General features: G+C 33.7%; 2 protein-coding genes across 2 annotated transcripts in view; both read left to right on the forward strand.

Moving 5' to 3' along the window:
• The window catches only part of vih (ubiquitin conjugating enzyme vih), a 347,513-nt gene that overhangs the window by 181,973 nt on the left and 146,158 nt on the right, over positions 1-19,382 (forward strand). The gene's annotated exons all lie outside the window — the stretch shown is intronic.
• Positions 6,207-19,382, forward strand: part of LOC143909231 (protein CBFA2T1-like) — a 144,164-nt gene continuing 130,988 nt past the window's right edge. Inside the window, exon 1 of the mRNA XM_077427137.1 lies at positions 6,207-6,529. The gene's annotated coding sequence lies outside the window, so the exon portion shown is untranslated. The remainder of the gene's footprint in view (positions 6,530-19,382) is intronic.

The raw sequence follows: 19,382 nt of genomic DNA on the forward strand, positions 1-19,382 counted from the left end.
AAAACATTTTTGAATTTTTCTAGTATTTTTTAATTGTTGTGTTGTCTTTAAATTGTATGTATGTATGTAAATAAATTTCATTAAAATTCATCGAAATTTTTTATTATTTAAAATTAAACTCTTCATACAAATACATATATGCTATAATTCAACATTTTTAATGCCCTAAAACGCTAAAATGCAAAATGAAAATGCTTAAATTGACAAAAATAGATGCCCGAAATACGTGTCTCTAGCCATGACCCATGCAATGATATTTCATCGGGCACAACACTAGTAGTATATATTAAAGAAGATGACAAGAAAGCATCTATTGATGTCACATCGAGTCCTTTTTTTTTCAACCAACCGATCTATGACACGTTACTTACTCTAACTAAGCGTCGGTATAATCTTATTAGAGTCAAACAGTCTCCGATCACACAAAGCGGCGGAAATAATAATAACGTGTTGTGTGTTCACGTATATATGTACATATGTATAGGGGCGTTTGTGCTCGATTCGTGCCCGCATACTACCGCTAATTGGGTCCCAATCCGGCCCGCAGGCCCTGCTTGGTAATTTCCGAGCATGCAGGCAGGCCCTCAGTGGTCAAAAATCTGGATTTCGAAAATGTGACAATGTTGCCAGTCGCGAAAAATGCGCCACGATCGTGACGTATTGTGTGTTTACCTAGTAACATGTTGTTCAAATAGACGCGCGCCGCTGACAGATGTTTCCGTTCAATTTATTGTGATTGTTGTAACACATTAAACACACGCTGGTGTGCGTTTCGCATTTTTGCATTCGGCACACGGCGTGCAACGTGTTAAGCCATTATGCTGCATAGACAACCGTTCATTATGAATTGCATTGTGGAGAGTGTGTGTGCTAAATTTATTTAATTGATTGTCTATATGTATCAATTTTAGGGATTTAATTACTAAAGCCCGGACCCAGAGGGTGCCGCGTGTTGTTCGTCGCGAAGATTTGTCGTATCGCATTTGATAGTATCCTTAAGAGCCGGGCCGCACCGTGCAACTTTGTCGGTCGACAAGTTGCGCGACACGAAAAAATGTATGGAAATGTGTGCGACAGGCAAGTTGACGGGTGTGGTATGTCCCATCTACCTGCATGCATTGGTCTGGTCGCCCTCAACCAAGTCGCTCGCAAGTCGCACGGTGCGGCCCGGCCCTAACGCATACAACCTATTTTGTACACAGTGGATCTATCATAATCAGACACATAAAGAAAAGGTCAAATCTAAACAAATTTATCGAAAATTAACAGGTTGTATTTAAAAAATATATATCGCGTACAAGGTGTATGTATGTTCATAATAAATGCAGGATTTGGTTGTCAGGAGACATTGGCAGTAAAGTGAAATGATGAAAATTTATAATGAAATTGGCGAACCTCAAAAAGCTGAATAATTTGAGATTAGCAAGAGAGATCGGAAAGGAGATGTCAATTTTACAGGAACCGTTTCAATTAAAATCACAAAAATTGATAAATTTTGATAAGAAACGATCGATCCTGAGTAACAGCAGCGTGGTCTAATGAGTAGTCACTGGACCCAGAAGGTGCCGCGTATTGTTCAAATGTTGTAAATGCATTGTTAAAGGTTTGCCGAACCTTTTTTTACAAAGGATTTACAACAATGGAACAATGAGCGGCACCTTGGCTATCCTACCTCTATTAATTGCACTTGACGGACTTTGCGAATTCGCAATTTTTAAGTTGCTCTCTCGCCAATTTGTTAGCAGAGATTAATTATGTGGTTTTTATGTGACATTTTAGCCTGCTTATCTAATATATAATTTCGAAAGAGACTTTGTAAGTATGTATGTAATGTTTGGTTGTAACATCAAAAACAAATCTAACATAACATTTGGTTGTAACATCGAAAACAAAGAAAAAAAAAAGTTTCTATGACGATGATTCGAAACATATTTTTTTCGAGTCAAATAAATTTAATAAAAAAAAAATGAATATTTACTATTAGATTCGCCATGTTTAAGCTAAAAATATTAATACTGAGCGAAGCCGGGTAAAACAACTAGTCATACATTGAACCGAAACGGCGTCTGTAATTCGTTTCTGATTGGTTGGATTGGTCAAAGACGTTTGTGATTGGTCGGTCGTTAAATGATGCTAATTTTTTTCGATTCAAACATCTTATGTATTCATAATACCGAAATGGCGTCTGTAATTCGATTCTTATTGGTTGTCGTCAAAGTCGTTTCTGATCGAAACGATAATTACATTTATTATGTATGTTTTACATTTATTTAATGTAAAATATGTAACTAACTAGTGTTGTAACCAATGATATCATCACATAGGTGTTGGATATTAAGCACGCGGTCGAATTTTTTTCAATTACTTTATAAATAAATTTAATTTAATATTTATATTTAATTGTTTAATATGAAAAAAATGGTAAAAACTACCTACATATACATATATGTAGGTAAACAATATAAAACACTGATAATTAAATAAATGATTAATTAATTAAATAAATTTCCAACCGATGGCGGTAAATTTTCAGTCAAGCGGAAACATTAGAATATATATATAGAAGTTTTTTTCTTTTGTATATTATATCTTCATATACGTTTTAGCAGTGACATATGTATATCTGTGTCGAATCGAAACGACTATTATAGTACGCCGAGCGTTATCTCAGATAGACAGACAGACGGAATAGCGATATTATATATATGATGATATAGAACTGAAACTGCGTCTGTAATTCGATTCTAATTGGTTGTCGTCAAAGTCGTTTCTGATTGGCTGGATTGGTCAGAGACGTTTGTGAGACTGGTTTAGTCGTGTAGGTGTCTTCGTAACCCGTCACCATGTGTTTTTACACATAATCGTCTGTGTCCAATGGTGGAAACACGGTTGTATGTATGTTTGAATATGGTTTTATTCGGTATTCGTAATTCTCTGGAAACTGCTATGTCCTCGAGATGGCTGGATCTGCTGTGTCGATGTCTCTGGATTCGGCTATGTTGTCGAGACGGCAGGATCTGCCGTCTGGAGGATCAGGATCTGATCAGGTGGTTGCTGGTCGGCTGCTGGCTGTTGACTCTTTTCCTCTCGTTCAGACTCCTTTTTATATGCTATTGGGTGTAGGATAGGGTGCAGGTATTGGGTGCACGTGCACCCCATGCGGCCAGATGCGTCATGCAGCTGGTGTGCACGTGCACTCAGTGGCGGACTGGCCATACAAGCGTACATGCCCGATGGCATGTGGGCCCCACTATCCGTTAGAAAATATGGGCCCTCAGTAAAATTAAATAACTTTTTAATTTAACTATTTCACGTGTGTAAATATTTATAGGATATTGCACTTTGGGACCTAGAGTTTGGGTATTTCAACAAAAAAAATTTCTTACGATATACACAAACAACTAATGCCTGCTTTAACAGCCCAAGGATCGGTTAACTTTTTTTATTAGGCTCGAAATGTAAGTTTCAACATTTGCGTGGGCCCTTTTACCGGGCCCATTTCCAACCTCAATATTATGCATATACCAATACCTATGTAACAACTACCTACTGAAATAAAAATGGGAATAAACAAATTTCCCTGAATAATATAAACTGAATTGCTTAAAACAATTTTGATAGGACGATTCATCATCAACCAGCGATTTAAATTTACTTCATACATACTTTCAAAATAACATTTGATTATACTTCGACGATATAGTAAGATTTAAATACACAATTTTAAACAGTTTCCGAATATTAAATCTATTCCTAATCTAGACAAATCCATGTATATAGAAACATAGGATAGGGGCCCCCTCCCCAAAATCCTGATTTTCGATTAACACTAATTGAAAATATTATGCATTTTTTGTTTTCAGGGACGTAATTTGGGGGGGCACTCGCCCCCCTAAATTAAGGAATAGTGTGAATTTAGAAAATATTATGGATTTAATGATTAATGGGATACTATGGATCTATGAATGCTGCGTTTATTTCTTATGTACATATGTTACTTTTGGGTAACTAATAAAATAATCGCTGCTATGTGCTTTGAAAAAAAAAAGATTTTATTATTTTGAAGCAATTATATTTTGGTTTTTAAGTGGTATGCCATTAGTAACATTCTTAGAAATTGTTCATCCCATGGAGTGAATCGTTAGAAAGGTCCCCTTTACTTTATTTTGTCTCAAAAACAGATGTGTATCGTTTATTTTTCCGAATGTTCGTATATTTTTTGATATAGTGATACATTTTGATGGTCGATGTTTGTTAACCATGTGAAGATTTTTGGAAAAAAATTTTCGCCTGCGGCGCTTTTTTGACTTTTTACATAATATTTTTTTATAATTATTTTTTCATATTTTATATTTTCCATTTTTATTCCGATATAAAAAAGATTTTTTGAAAAAAAACTCAATTTGACCAATCTTTGCCTGCCCCCCCAAGAAAAAGCTGAAATGACGTCTTGATGAAATGATATTTTGTACGCTACTGGTTTTATCCTGCTGGTTAAAACGTTGGCCCAAAATCGTCGTTGGTTTGGTCCGTACGCAGCATCAGAGGTAAAATTTATCGGATAATGTGTGATTATTAATTTTATTTCGACGAAAGAAAAAAAAAACCCTTTGACAAATCACCGACAACCGACATCGACAGTTTTTTACATACCTCCTTTACGTTTCACATGGCTTTCGTGTCAGCGGTCATTTTTATCTCTTATCCGATCGCTTTCATACTTTGCCATATTGCTCATTTTGGTCATCAATATACGTAAATGTATCGTCTGCCATTACGTTGGAGATAAAATATCGTATACAATGCGTAACAAATATCCAGAATCTCGGATACGGTGACGTTTATGACGGTACGTAAGGCTATCATAATCTATCTTCAACCTTTTCGCCTTGATATGCTATTTCAGATTTCAATTGTTTAAACGCCTATAATTCACTCTATATTTTATAAAATTTGCTCTATAGGTTCTCGTTATCTCTAATATTTAAATATTTATAGTTTTAACTCTCATATATATATATATATATATATATATATATATATATATATATATATATATATATATATATATATATATGTATATATAAATATATATATATATATATATATATATATATATATATATATATATATATATATATATATATATATATATAAATTTCAAATTTGGCGTCTAGCTTCATGTAATGTAATACACGATATATATTGATTTTTGGCCAAATATGTCAAATCTGACATTTCACTGTATATCTCCTCAGTCGGTTTCATCTGCGAGATAAGTATTCAATAAGAAGTTATGTTGTATCTAATTGTTAATATTGTTGCGTAGGGGTGGGTGGAGGATCCAAGTAAAAGGCCAACAGTCGTTTCACAGCATTAATTGATGATTCAGGAGATATACGCACTGTCACTGCTCCGTCCAGAATGACATGATATCGCCTACGTACCGCCTTATAAAGGGTAGATCTTTCAGGACGCCTAATCTGTTTACCTGTTGTATAGTCACGTATTCGGATATGTATTTCCACGACATTGGGTCTCCCCGTACCGATTCTGAGAAAAGCCTAATAACGGTCATTGTTTAGCCTAAATGCACTTAGAGTCCAGATATAATCCTTGAAAGTAAGTGCATGCACTTAGTTAACCCGATAACAGATATCCGTTGGTCTAAGTACAATTCGCTCAATCCACGGCGTACGTAACAATATGATTTACAATAAGCTTACATACATTTAGTTTTTTACAATAAGCTTATTTATTAAATGTTTCATCGACGGCCGAAACACAGTAGTATATCGTGACGACTTTTAAGAAATAATAACAAGGTTTTCTTTCGCTCGTAATCAGAGAAATTATAATATTTCTCTGTTTGTAAATGCGTATCGTCATAATTCAAAACATCAACGATGATCTAATTTTAGCTCAATCTTGCTCTTTAGCTTAATTTTGATATTTAATTTCAATTTTTTTAATTTAATTTTTATTTCGATATTTTGTACGTTACTGATTTTAAAAGTTGGCCCAAAATCGTCGTTGGTTTGGTCCGTACGCAGCAATAGACACGTTTAAAAATATTCCATGATCGTCAAGCATTCTTAAATCCAAAACTGGATTTAGACGTTTCTAATGGCTCACAAGTGCAGTGGTTGACATCCCCTGTCGCTTTTCCTAATGAATATGTGTGCGAGGGTCTCCTCTAGCGCCGCTCAGTCTGGTGGCGCTCGTCGCCTCGATCGGACGTACAGATATACGCTGAGCACCATTCTCACTTCAAACAACTATCGTTTGACGTTTGAATCAATTTTAAATATATAAAAAAAAAAACCACAATTGGTGCTGATAAAGAAAAACAGCGCACGAAAACGTCCAGCTGCGCACGGGGCCGGAAACTTTGGGTTTTGGTCGAGTTGTGTCGACCACTTTGACGTCTAGTTTTGTAAACACCGCGCGCTTACAGCTGTTCGCCAGCTACATCAATCAGGTCATCGTGACGGCTTGTGCAAATCTGCATGGAACTGCTTTGAAATCGGTGAGTTTTTTTTTTCATTGACTGTTTTTATTATGTGTATGTTCATTCGAAATGAAAATTTCAGTTTGAAAGTTTTCAAAGTTCCGGTTTGAAAGTCATGTATTTTTTTTTAAATCCAGTCAATTGGATTTTTAAATGCTTTTTATTGTTCAAATACGGCTTTGCTCAGTATTTGAAATATAAACAGCGTAAAAATGGCGAATCTAATAATAAATATTCATTTGTTTTTTTATTAAATTTATTTGAATCGAAAATAAATAATATTCAACCAATCGAATCGTCGACGTGGAAACTTTGACTTGTTTTCGATTCCCAACCAAAAAATGCTTACAAACTTACATACAATTTCGTAGTAAATATAAGTCTCTTTCGAAATTATATTTACTACGAAATTATATATATTAGATAATCTATTGATCATTTTGATATATTTTACACATTATTTTTCTTCTTAGTATATATTTATATTATTATTATCTTATTATTTTAATGTTAGTTTTTATATTGCATAAAATGAAAAAGAAAATCAAAAACTTATTTAAAATTCTTGTATGTAAATATTTATAATACATTGTTATTTTTAATTTAATATTATATTGAATTGCGAAAATGCTTATATATAATGGAAATTTTATTCTTTTGAATTTGATTAAATTAAATATATGTACATATGTATTATATATAAAACGACCGATTGATTTTGATTTTTAAATGCTTTTTATTATTACGAAATTATGTTCACAATACATCTTATATCTATTTTAATAGCTACTGATCTACTGATCATTTTCTATTTTACAATTTTAATTTAATTTTGTTACTAATCATAGTATTATATTTTTCTAATGTTAATGTACAGCATAATAGGAAAAAGAGCTAAAAAACCTATTTAAAATTCTTATAAAAAAACGACCGGTTAGTTACTCGGCGTTGCTCGGGCGAATAAATTTTTAAAAACAATTAAATTAGCAGAACTTTTTAAGAAAATTTTGTACCCTAAAACGACAAGTATGTCAAATTTGGTGTATAAATTGGTAATTTTGACAGATAGAAATTCATCTTTATATAGTAAATGTGATTTAATAGTTTTTATTGAATTTTGAATATAGATTTAATTGTTTTAATATTAATTTGATACGAATAGTACCAATTTAAATGTAAACATTATACTAGTTCAAAATTGCATTAAATTTTTGCAAATGATAAATTAGACATAAAATCCTTGTGATTGTTTGATGACGTGACAGCTGTCACGCGTCACTAAAGCCAAGATTAGCATATGCACACACACATAATAATTTGTGCAACAATTTGTGCTATTTATTAAATACTTAAACCGTCTTCGCATATAAATTTTAATCCACTCACGGCTTTTTGTCCAAGGCAACATAATTGATTGCGAGCGCTCTTTAATTTTTAATAGACTCTACCTATGCTCTATCATTGTTTTGAATTAATTTGAAAAAGATAGCTTTCCCATTGCCTTTTTGAAGGGCAAAGTATTTTCATCCTCTGTCTATTCAATTCTTAAGAAGTTTCTTATTGCACAAATTACAGCAAAGAAAAGTTGGGGGGAAGTTAGGTGTGTGTATGAATATGAAAGATGATACGTATGTATGATTCGAAAGTATGCCAAAAACCCAGCGTAACTTTAAAATTGTAAATAATAAAATTTAAATAATGTTCTTTAAAGTTTCACTTGCAAGTCAAATACGTTTAAAAAATAGTGGATCAATAATTTAATAGGTAAAATGTTGCTTAAAAGTTTGCTGGTTGGATAACGAGTCAATCAAGCTCGAACTTCCATTGAAATGATAGCTTTGAAATATGTAGAAATCGACCAAAAATTTCAGATTTAAAACAATTTGGACCATTTACATCACTTCTCGAACGATACTAATTGTATAAAATTAAATTGATTAGGAAATATCGTTTCGAACTTACATATACAGTATTATAATATTTTTTCACAACATTGACACCAAAAAAGCAGGGCTGTGGAGTCGGATCAAAGTTTACCGACTCCGGCTCCAACCTGAACGATTTTAGTAAGATGGACTTTTCTTGCCAACGTATAAAATTATTAGTAGTGAAAATTATAGCGATTTTCATAATATTAAAAATTAAAAGAATATAAAAAATCACTAAAAATTGACATTTAACCTAATTTATTGAATTATTGGTGATGAAATACATAGGTATAAATAAAAAGTAAGTATATTTATAGTATGTAGTATATGTATGTATGTGTATGAATTTCATACATAAATAAATCACTTTATTTAAAAAAATGAGATTCAAATGTGTGCAATTCAACGATTTTATTTATACTGTAATTTAAACTCATGATTTTTATAAAGAAATTATTAAATTTGAATTTATTAGTCGATTTACTTCTTAAACTTACGCATAATTAAAAAAATAATAAGTTGGAGTCGGCTGATTTTTTACGACTGCAACTCTGAGTCCACGACTACGACTCCACAGCCCTGCAAAAAAGTTTCAACATACTTATTTAGTTATCCTTTATATATTAACCATGACTATATGTCATCTATTGATTCCAATACTCACTTTTGAGCACAGCAATACAAAATTTTTAAAAGCCAAGAAACTATAAAAATTGTGCATTTTTTTAAACGCTCATAAACGAGAGCAAAAAAAAACAAAAATCGTTGTCATATTCGAACCAAATGGGTCAAACTTAGTAATGATTGCTTAGTATCAGTTTCGGTAACTAATAACTAGTCACCGGAGCCTGAGGGGGCCGTGTATTGTTCAAATGTTGTAAATGCATTGTTAAAGGTTTGCCGAATCCTTTTTACAAAGGATTTACAACAATGGAACAATGAGTGGCACCTTGGCTATCCTACCTCTACTAATAACACTTTGAGTGAACTAAAAATATATATGAGAGATAATGAGAACCTATAAAGCAAATTTTATCAAATATAGAGTGAAAAAAGAAAAAGTTGTAGGCGTTTAAACAATTAAAATCTGACATAGCGAGATGGTGGCGAAAAGGGATATAAAGTAAGAAGAGGCTAGTAACGATCAATGTGGACAATAGACGTCATCGAGAAAGATAATGGAGTATTTTCAAACGTGTCTATTACGATTATTTTTCACCATCGTAATGGCGGATTTGATTTCCACATATATTGATGACCAAACCGAGCAAAATGGCAAAGTTTGAAAACGATTGGATAAGAACTCAAATTTCGTCAAACGAAAATCAGCTGATAACTAAAAATAATTGTATGTGATGTATGTATGTAAGCTTATTGTAAAAAACTAAATGTATGTAAGCTTATTGTAAATCATATTAACAATTAGATACAACATAACTTCTTATTGAATACTTATCTCGCAGATAAAACCGACTGAGGAGATATACAGTGAAATGTCAGATTTGACATATTTGGCCAAAAATCAATATATATCGTGTATTACATTACATGAAGCTAGACGCCAAATTTGAAATTTATATAAACATATGAGAGTTAAAACTATAAATATTTAAATATTAGAGATAACGAGAACCTATAGAGCAAATTTTATAAAATATAGAGTGAATTATAGGCGTTTAAACAATTAAAATCTGAAATAGCATATCAAGGCGAAAAGGTTGAAGATAGATTATGGTAGCCTTACGTACCGTCATAAACGTCACCGTATCCGAGATTCTGGATATTTGTTACGCATTGTATACGATATTTTATCTCCAACGTAATGGCAGACGATACATTTACGTGTATTGATGACCAAAATGAGCAATATGGCAAAGTATGAAAACGATCGGATAAGAGATAAAAATGACCACTGACACGAAAGCCATGTGAAACGTAAAGGAGGTATGTAATAAAAAGCGAAGTAACAAGAGAAGTAAAAAAAAAATCGAATACATTTTTCGACCTCGCCGCGAGTCAAACTGCGAGTCGGACTCGGATGCAATTACATATTACAAAAAAATGGGGTCGTTTGTAGTAATTGCGTGTCGGTCTGCGAAGGGTTTCCATGTCCAGGCCACGGATGAGCTGATGCTGAGGCCGCAGATGCGTTCTGGCCACGCGGCCCCTCTCCCGTACTAATATTAAATCATGGCCATATGGTGCGCAACACTTTGCCAACGTCTTATTACAAGTAAACACAAATATCTGTGTACGTTTGTATTATATTTCTAGTATATATATATACATATGTACGTGTATAACATGTGTATAACTGTGCTGATGCGTTACGAATCGTTATTAATATATTCTAAATTTTATAATTGGATGTGTACTCAAATCTGGACCGATATGGTGCGAATGTGATGAAAGTGCGTTTATCTCGCTCGCATGCTGGTTTTTCAGGGAATTCTAATTCGGTCAATAGTCAGTTGTCAGTTTGGGTAGTTGGAATTCTCGGAATTTTCGTATCGTATATGTAATATTATTAGATGAGCAGTTGGTTTTATCAAATGATTGCATATTTTTTTAGCCTGTGTTTATTTTATTTTTATTACATTTTATACCAAGAAGGCTTTACAGGTAAACCCCAATGCGCCTTCCTGGACAATTCCAAACAATACAGCATTTTAATTACACAAGTCGCTGAAATACGAGACACTGAAAGACTCGCAAATTAATGAGACATCTATAAATTGTACATACATTTTATTGTACATTAATCATACTCAAATAGTGGTGACATAGTAGGTAGGAAGGTTTTTAGCCAATTTTAATCGGGAACCGTTTTAACAATGAAATCAGAGAAATTGGCAAACTTCAATATAATTGGAGAATCTATTTGATGCATACTTCAATAAAGATAAGTAAAAATAGTAAAAAGGAGCCGGAGTCAGTTAAATTTTTACGACTGCGACTATGACTACGACTCCACAGCTCTGATTCCAACCTAATCATTTATACATTTTATACCAGGAAGGCCTTAGAGGTAAACCCCAATGCGCCTTCTTGGCCAATTATAAACAATATAGCATTTTTTTATTATACAAGTCGCTGAAATACGAGACACTGAAAACTAGCAAATAAACGAGACATCTATGAATTGTACATAAATTTTATTGTGCATTAATCATACTCAAATAGTGGTGACATAGTAGGTAAGGTTTTTAGCCATTTTTTTAATCGGGAACCGTTTCAACAATGAAATCATAAAAAAAATGGCAAACTCTGATAGGAAACGATCGACCTGGAGTCACAAATATCCAGGTCTGACCAGCAGCACCACGGATATACTCAGAAAAATTCTTTTCAATCGAGGTCAGCTCATGGGATCGAACCCGGCGCCTCTCGGTGTTAGGCAGAAGCTTAACGACCGAGCAATGCTGCTGAATTTGTGATTGAATAAAAATAATCGGATAATTTATTACTACTCAACCAATCAACCAAATTACTGTTGGCCAATCTTTAGTTGAATTAATAAGTATTAAAAGTTCGATTTATTAATTTACTAGAGAATAGTATATATGTGGAATTTTGTTTTATAGCCTATGTAGAATAATGTATAATTAGATTGGCATGCGTGAGTTGAAGTTTATTTAATAATTAATATGCCATAACCCATGGGATGTCATTTCATCGGGTACAACAGCAGTATACAGGTTTTCCACCTCAAATTCAATATTTTCCATTTCAAATTAAATATTTTGATCTTCTATGATCTCCACCAATCTAATAAATGTGTCTGCAAGCAAATTCCTGGCAGAACATATACTCTTAGAACATACTTCTTCAATGGGATTCATCATTGGTGAGTATGGAGGTAAGATAATTAAAAATGGTTTGTATGTACTGTTATGTTCCAATGAAAGATTAATACATTTTAGTTGACTCATTCCACCGCTGCCACCAAAATTATCATTGCAGCGTTTCAAATGAAAGTTTTTTTTTTATAACTACTTGGTTAACTAACAAAGTTTTATTTATTACTAGCTGAACCCGGCATGCGCTGAAATGCCACAATAACGTGTGCAATTCCTGTTCCCGTTCCACAGCCATTTAATTTTATATATAGGTATAGATATATTTGTTGACGTGGGCCATCCGCTGTGTTTGTGGTACAGCCCTGAATGGTCAGTACATTCAAGTGCAAGGTAGGCGTGGCGCGATTATTGTCACACTCGCGGCGTGATGCGTTGAAGGCGGGATAGCTTTACTTTCACGTCAGTAAAATCGTTATTACGAATATTATTATTAAGAGGTTTCTTCCAGTTTTTTTTCCACAGTAATCTTCCTAGACACATCCTGAAAGTTTCATCGTAATCGGTTCAGTGGTTTGGGAGCCTATACGAGACACACACACAGACATTCAATTTTATATTTATAGACTAGCTGAACCCCGGCATGCGTTGCAATGCCATAATAACGCATGCAATCCCCGTTCCCGTTCCAGTTCTCGTTCCCGTTCCCATTTGTCGGAAAAACGCAGGTTTGAAAACGAACACATTTGAACACATTAGAAAAACGAACACATTTGAAATTATTGCGTTGCAATGACACTCATTCCCGTTTTTCCCGTTTCCGTTGTGAATTTGTTGTATTGCTAGATCCATACCAACTACCTGAGTTAGGCAAGTTGTAATTTCACTAGCAAAATTTTAATTTCTACATTCATTCAATCTGTCAATTGAAAGAGTCATCGATATGTAAAAAAAATATCTATATATATATAAAAAATGAATGTCTGTGTGTGTTTCGAATAGGCTGCTAAACCACTGAACCGATTACGATGAAACTTTCAGTATTTGTCGTGTGCATATCCGGGAAGATTACTGTGAAAAAAAAACGGGAAAAAACGGGAACGGAAACGGGAAAAACGGGAATGAGTGTCATTGCAACGCAATAATTTCAAATGTGTTCGCTACCTGCATTTTCCGACAAATGGGAACGGGAACGAGAACAGAAACGGGAATGGGAACGGGAACAGGAACGGGAATTGCGGGGTTCAGCTAGTAATTAACTAAAAAAAATCGTCACCTAATAATCTTCTCAGACAGTTCAATCGTTTAGTAGAGTGGCACTAAATTATTCAACTACATACATACATAAAATCCAAACAGACTTTTTGAGCACCAACTGAACACAATCAACTTAATTTTTACTGCCACATTAAAACACAAAAGAGACTGCAATACTAAAGCGAAAAGCGAGTCGAACTATTAAATCATCATAATCATAACTCATCAACCACCACCCTACTACAAAAGAAGAAGACGCAAAGAAAAAACGATCCGGAATCCGGATGCGACTTGCGCTCCCGTTAACCCTTTCGCTTCCACATACATACATACACACCCGTGTAAAATATATATGTATAATAATGCGGGGATTAGCGTAGGAAGATCAGGTGGTATTTGTCGGTGAGTCAGGAGCGGGACTTGCGCCACCTGTGTTTGAACACATGGCCGACATATGGCCACCGCTCGCGTTTATCTTCGGACAAACACCGTCTGTCTATCCGTCCGTGTTTTAATGTCAGTGTGTGTCTGTGTGTATGTCTGTCTATCTGTGTTTGATCCGTTATTCTATCGCGCGTATAATAAAGCTGCGTGCGCTCGCTTGACGCGGTCGAGTTTGCGCGATTTGAAAAAGCGATTCGGCGCGCGAACGATTCGTCGAAGGTCCGGGATTTTCGCCCGTGATTTGTGTTTGTATTGTGATTCTTGATTTTGGATTATATTGTGCTTGATTGATTGGGAAGATTCGTCAATTTTTCGGTGAGTCACATATGGCAATTTTTAAATATTATTTCAATTTGTACTTACACTATATTATCGCGGTTGGTTGATGGGGTAAATTTTAATTGGAACATTTGATTTTTAAATGCTTTTTATTATAACGAAATTATGTTTATAATTACGTTCTTATATATATATTTCAATAGCGGGTCTACGTGACGAGCCAGAATGTTAAATTACAGAAAACGCAAATATCAGAAGGCAAAGATCGAAAATCGAAAGATCTTAAGTCGAAAGATAAAAAAAGGGTGCATGGTAAACGGTACATACTCACTTAATTTGCGCGAGCAGGGTACAACAGGAACAAGAGGTACAGTCTTTTCCTCCCGTATTAATGTGCGCGCGCAGAATACGGGAGGAAAAGCATGTTCCTCTTGTTCCTGTTGTACCCTGCTCGCGCAAATTTAGTGAGTATGTACCGTTTCCAATGCACCCCTTTTTTTTGATCTTTCGGATTTAGATCTTTCGATTTTCGATCTTTGCCTTCCGATATTTGCGTTTTTTGTAATTTTTACAATTTTAATTTAATTTTGTTAGTAATTCATTTATTTATTTATATATATATACGGCCGCAAGGGCCATTAAACCATAACACAATAGAACAGTAATAAAAAAAAATATTAATATAGGGATAGAAAAATACGAGTTTTAAACAATGAAGATACCCGAAGTGAATAAATAAATGAAATGAAAACGATAAAATAAAATGCATTTAGAATTTTATCATATCAGAGATATACTAATATTAAATAGATTAAATTGGCTAAAGTCATTTCCCAGTTAATGAAGTCTGGGTACGTAATCATAGTATTATATAATCCTAATGTTAATGTACAGCATAATAGGAAAAAGAGCTCAAAAACCTATTTACAATTCTTATAAATGCTCATAATACATCTAATACATAATATTAATTAAAGACTCTCTAAAGTCGATGACCTAAAGCACATTGTGTTTAGGTAATCTGTGTGTTATACCTAAAGGGTATAGACATTTTGTTGTAATCACCGAGACTCTTCACAAGTGTGTTAGTATGGTTATTAATGATTCTGTCATAGAATCTACAGGTTAGTTTGTTAGTAATGTCTGTAACAAACGGAATATTATATATGGCATGCAGTTTTTTCAAGTTAGTATATATGGGTGCATTATAAATTATTTTTAGGGATTTATTTTGTATTACTTGTAGCTTGGAAAGATTAGTATTCGAGGCGTTATTCCATACAGGTGAAGCATAGGTTAGTAATGGTAATATGAGCGCGCGATATAATTTTATTTTATTTTGAGTTGATAAAGAACTATGGCGATTAAATATTGGATATATTGAGGATATACCCCGCATCGCCTTGCATTTCGCTGCCTCAATGTGAGGTGCCCATCCCATGCTTTTATCGAACGTTACTCCTAAATATTTTATTACTGACTGCCATCTCAGACTTTCTCCAGAAGATATTTTCAGATCTGAACTTGGCTTATGCTTTCTAACACTATAACATAATTGTGTGTATCTGTGAATGTAGGGGATTTTTTCGAACACCGTTCGTCTTATCGAACTGAAACTTACATAGTATCAGTTATTGAAATTCTTACCGATACGAGGCTTAAGTTGAAGTTTATGTTTTTTTACTTTATCTATGTACGTAGTAACAATAGATGAAGTTTTGTGACCATGCGAAAATTCGAACTCGAGATTTTGACTGATTCGAACTCAGAATCCATCACTGATCACGATTTCATGATCTAGAAAATCTGTGTTGTGTGTCTGTGTGTTTGTGTGTGTGTGTGTGTCTGTGTATTTTGAATTTTTTGTACACCGTTAGTCCTAGTTAGTATCAGTTATTGAAATTATTATCGATACGAGGTTAATTTTTTTTCAAAAGTTTAAGTTGATCGGAAATGGTACCTATAAAGGTGTCCTCTTTTTTTAAGGTTTTGGATTAAATTATCTTCCAAACCGCTAACTAAATCAGACTAAATTTTTTGTACTTGCAATGAAAATTATAAATTTACACCTAAATATTTTTACCTCAACCGGAAGTAGTACTTTTACTCTAGAGTATCGAAGTTTTTTATGTGTTTCTCAGAAACCGTTAAGTTTATTGAACTGAAATTTCATATCTAAAAATGTAAGCTTAATACCAAGCTATGTATTAAATTTGGTAAGCATCCGTCAACCAGAAGTGGCAGTTTACTCTTGTTTGATTTTTCTTCAATTATTTTTTTCGACCCCTTGAACGTGTGTGCTCTTCTCGAGAAAATTCAGTATAATCATTTTATCAATGTGATGAAAATAAAATAAAAATCACTAAATTTAATAAACTAGAAGTGGGATTTTTTCTACTTAGAAAATTAAAAAATGTTGTGACCACTCGATTTTTTCCACACCACTGAACTTACCAAGCTGAAAATTTACATTTGTATTATTTATGTAGTAACTTTATAAAAGTTTATAAGGTTATGACTAGAATGTGTAAAGAAGAAGTAGTATTTTTTCTAAAACAATATTCGTTATTTTATTTTTGACCTTTTAAATTATTTTTATCTTCTTGATATTTTATGTATAGTAATATTAAGTAATAAAATTTTTTTAAAGAAAATCCGACAACCGGAATTCGAACTTTTGTCTTGTGTAAGTTTCCCTACATTTGCGCTCAATTTCTATTGAAAATGCTTTAATGCCCGGTATGTACATATGAACATATGTTTCATTATCGAATTTTGTTTTTTATACTTCTTATATTCATAAAATACATAGATAAAGTCGTGGGTTGGTCACACCGGAATTCATTTAAGTTGATTTGGATTTGTGTACATTAAATGTTTTACATTTATATATTGAAGTTTTCTATATGAAGCCAGTCGCTAGATTATTTATATTCAAAAAGTTGATTGAATCTTTTAATAGCAAGTCACAGATTTTAATGAGTTTTTCGCAACATTCTTATCGCGAGCTTCTCGATTTTGCCCGGAAAAGCGAATGGGTTAAGTGAGATAATTAATCGAAAGCCAGATGTTTTCTATTTTCACCGGCCACATGGTAGTGGGCCGGCGCTGGATCGTCAAACACTAAAATTATCATTGTTCTAATCGCACGCGCCGCCTCTGAACCGGAAACCGAACGAGCGCGTCTGCTCACAGAGACAAGACCCAAACGCACGGAACCCACTGGGTTAAGTTCCAATTTTACATTCGGATTTGTCCCAATTTTCCATCTTTATTCAGTCCGGATGTGATATACAAGGTTTTTTATTAGTACATTTGTATACACATACAGTTGTTTAAATAGGTGTTCAAAGTATTTGAATGAACTCCAATACAGACACTCAATTAAAACTAGATATGAAATTTCAGTTCAATAAACCAAACGGTTTCTGAGTAAAACATAAAAAACCTCGATTAGAGTAAAAGTACTACTTCCGGTTCAGATGAAAATATTTGAAAAATATAAGTTTATAAAGATTATTATTTCTATTACAAGTAAATAAAAATAAATCGGATTCAGTTAGCGATTTGGGAGATAATTTAATTCAAAAACTTCAAAAAAAGAGGACACCTATAAGGGGACGTACCATTTCCAGTCAACTTAAAAATTTGAAAAAAATTTACGTCATGTCGATAAAAATTTCAGTAACCGATACTAAGTTTGAGTTCGATAGGACTAACGGTGTTCAAAAAATCCCCAAAATACACAGACACACACACATTTTTTCTAGATCATGAAAACATGATCAGTGATCGATTCTGAGTTCGAATCAGTCAAAATCTCGAGTTCGAATTTTCGCATGATCACAAAACTTCATCTATTGTTACTAAAGATAAAGTAAAAATAAAAGCTTTGAATAGTGAGATATATGGGATACTAAGAATATTTTATTTTATCTTTAATTTATACCAGGAAGGCCTAACAGGTAACCCCAATGTGCCTTCCAGCCAAAAACATTGTACATTTGATACCAATATTATTAGTATTATACAAAGTACATAAATACATATCAATTAATATCCACAGGTTAATTTTGTAAATTTGCAGCATTTTAAACAATTCAGTAAATGCATATCAATTACACATTTTATGTCAAATTTGTAAATATGCAGCATAATATACAATTCAGCGAAATTCGAGATTGCTGAAAATAGTACTAATACAGGTAGTTTCATAATTACCTACAGTAGATCTGCAATTTGTGTATGCAGTAAGGATTTCAAATAAATTATATATTTTTTAAAAAGGTGTTTATGTCTGAACAGCCGCCCTATGACGTTGTAATAATTTAGTCTATATAAATATATAAAATTGAATGTCTGTCTTTTACTTTCACGATTTGTTGTATGCATTTCCGGGAAGATTACTGTGAAATTAAAAACCTCTTAATAATAATATTCGTAATTACGATTTTACCGACGCGTATTTTTGAAGCGCCATTGTGTAGTCAAGGAAATGTGTTCGTTGGTGACCACGTTACCAGTTGGTTTATGATGACACGGCGTTGAAGAGACGTTAGTTGAGCTCCAACCATCACTTGAAACGGGAACAGGAACAGGAACTGGAACGGGAATTGCATACGTTATTGTGGCATTGTAACGCATGCCGGGCTCAGCTAGTATATAATAAAAAAAAAAGATTCAATAGGAAATTCTTGAAATTATTAAGACCCAGTTTCATCCCCGCCGCTTATTGCAATCGCCGCTCGTTAGAATCGAATTTCAAAAGCGATGGAATGAAAATCGATAGAAATATGATGGAACAGTTAGAAGTTAACCCTTTCGGTGCCCCATTTTCCACGATCCACCGTTGGCGACGTCTGCATCCGACAATAATGAAAGGAAAAACGAGCCAAGGGGGAGAGGGAAGGGTCCACCAGACCCCCTCTTCGGCCATCTGTCCAATTTCAAAAATAGATCGCACGTGCGTCCTACCCCGTATCCGTTTTCTTATTGCGGCTCTTTTTTTTTGAGTTTAATCCCGACACCGGAACATCTGCTTCCCGCCATTCCGCGCCACTGGCGCCATCTACACTATTTCCGGAAAATCTAATATTATACGACGACAGACGGAAAAAGTCGGGGGTAAATAAGAATACATATAGTGCGAGGGTGACGAGAAATCGA

This window comes from Arctopsyche grandis, chromosome 3, assembly GCF_051622035.1.
Source record: "Arctopsyche grandis isolate Sample6627 chromosome 3, ASM5162203v2, whole genome shotgun sequence".
Lineage (NCBI taxonomy): Eukaryota > Metazoa > Arthropoda > Insecta > Trichoptera > Hydropsychidae > Arctopsyche > Arctopsyche grandis.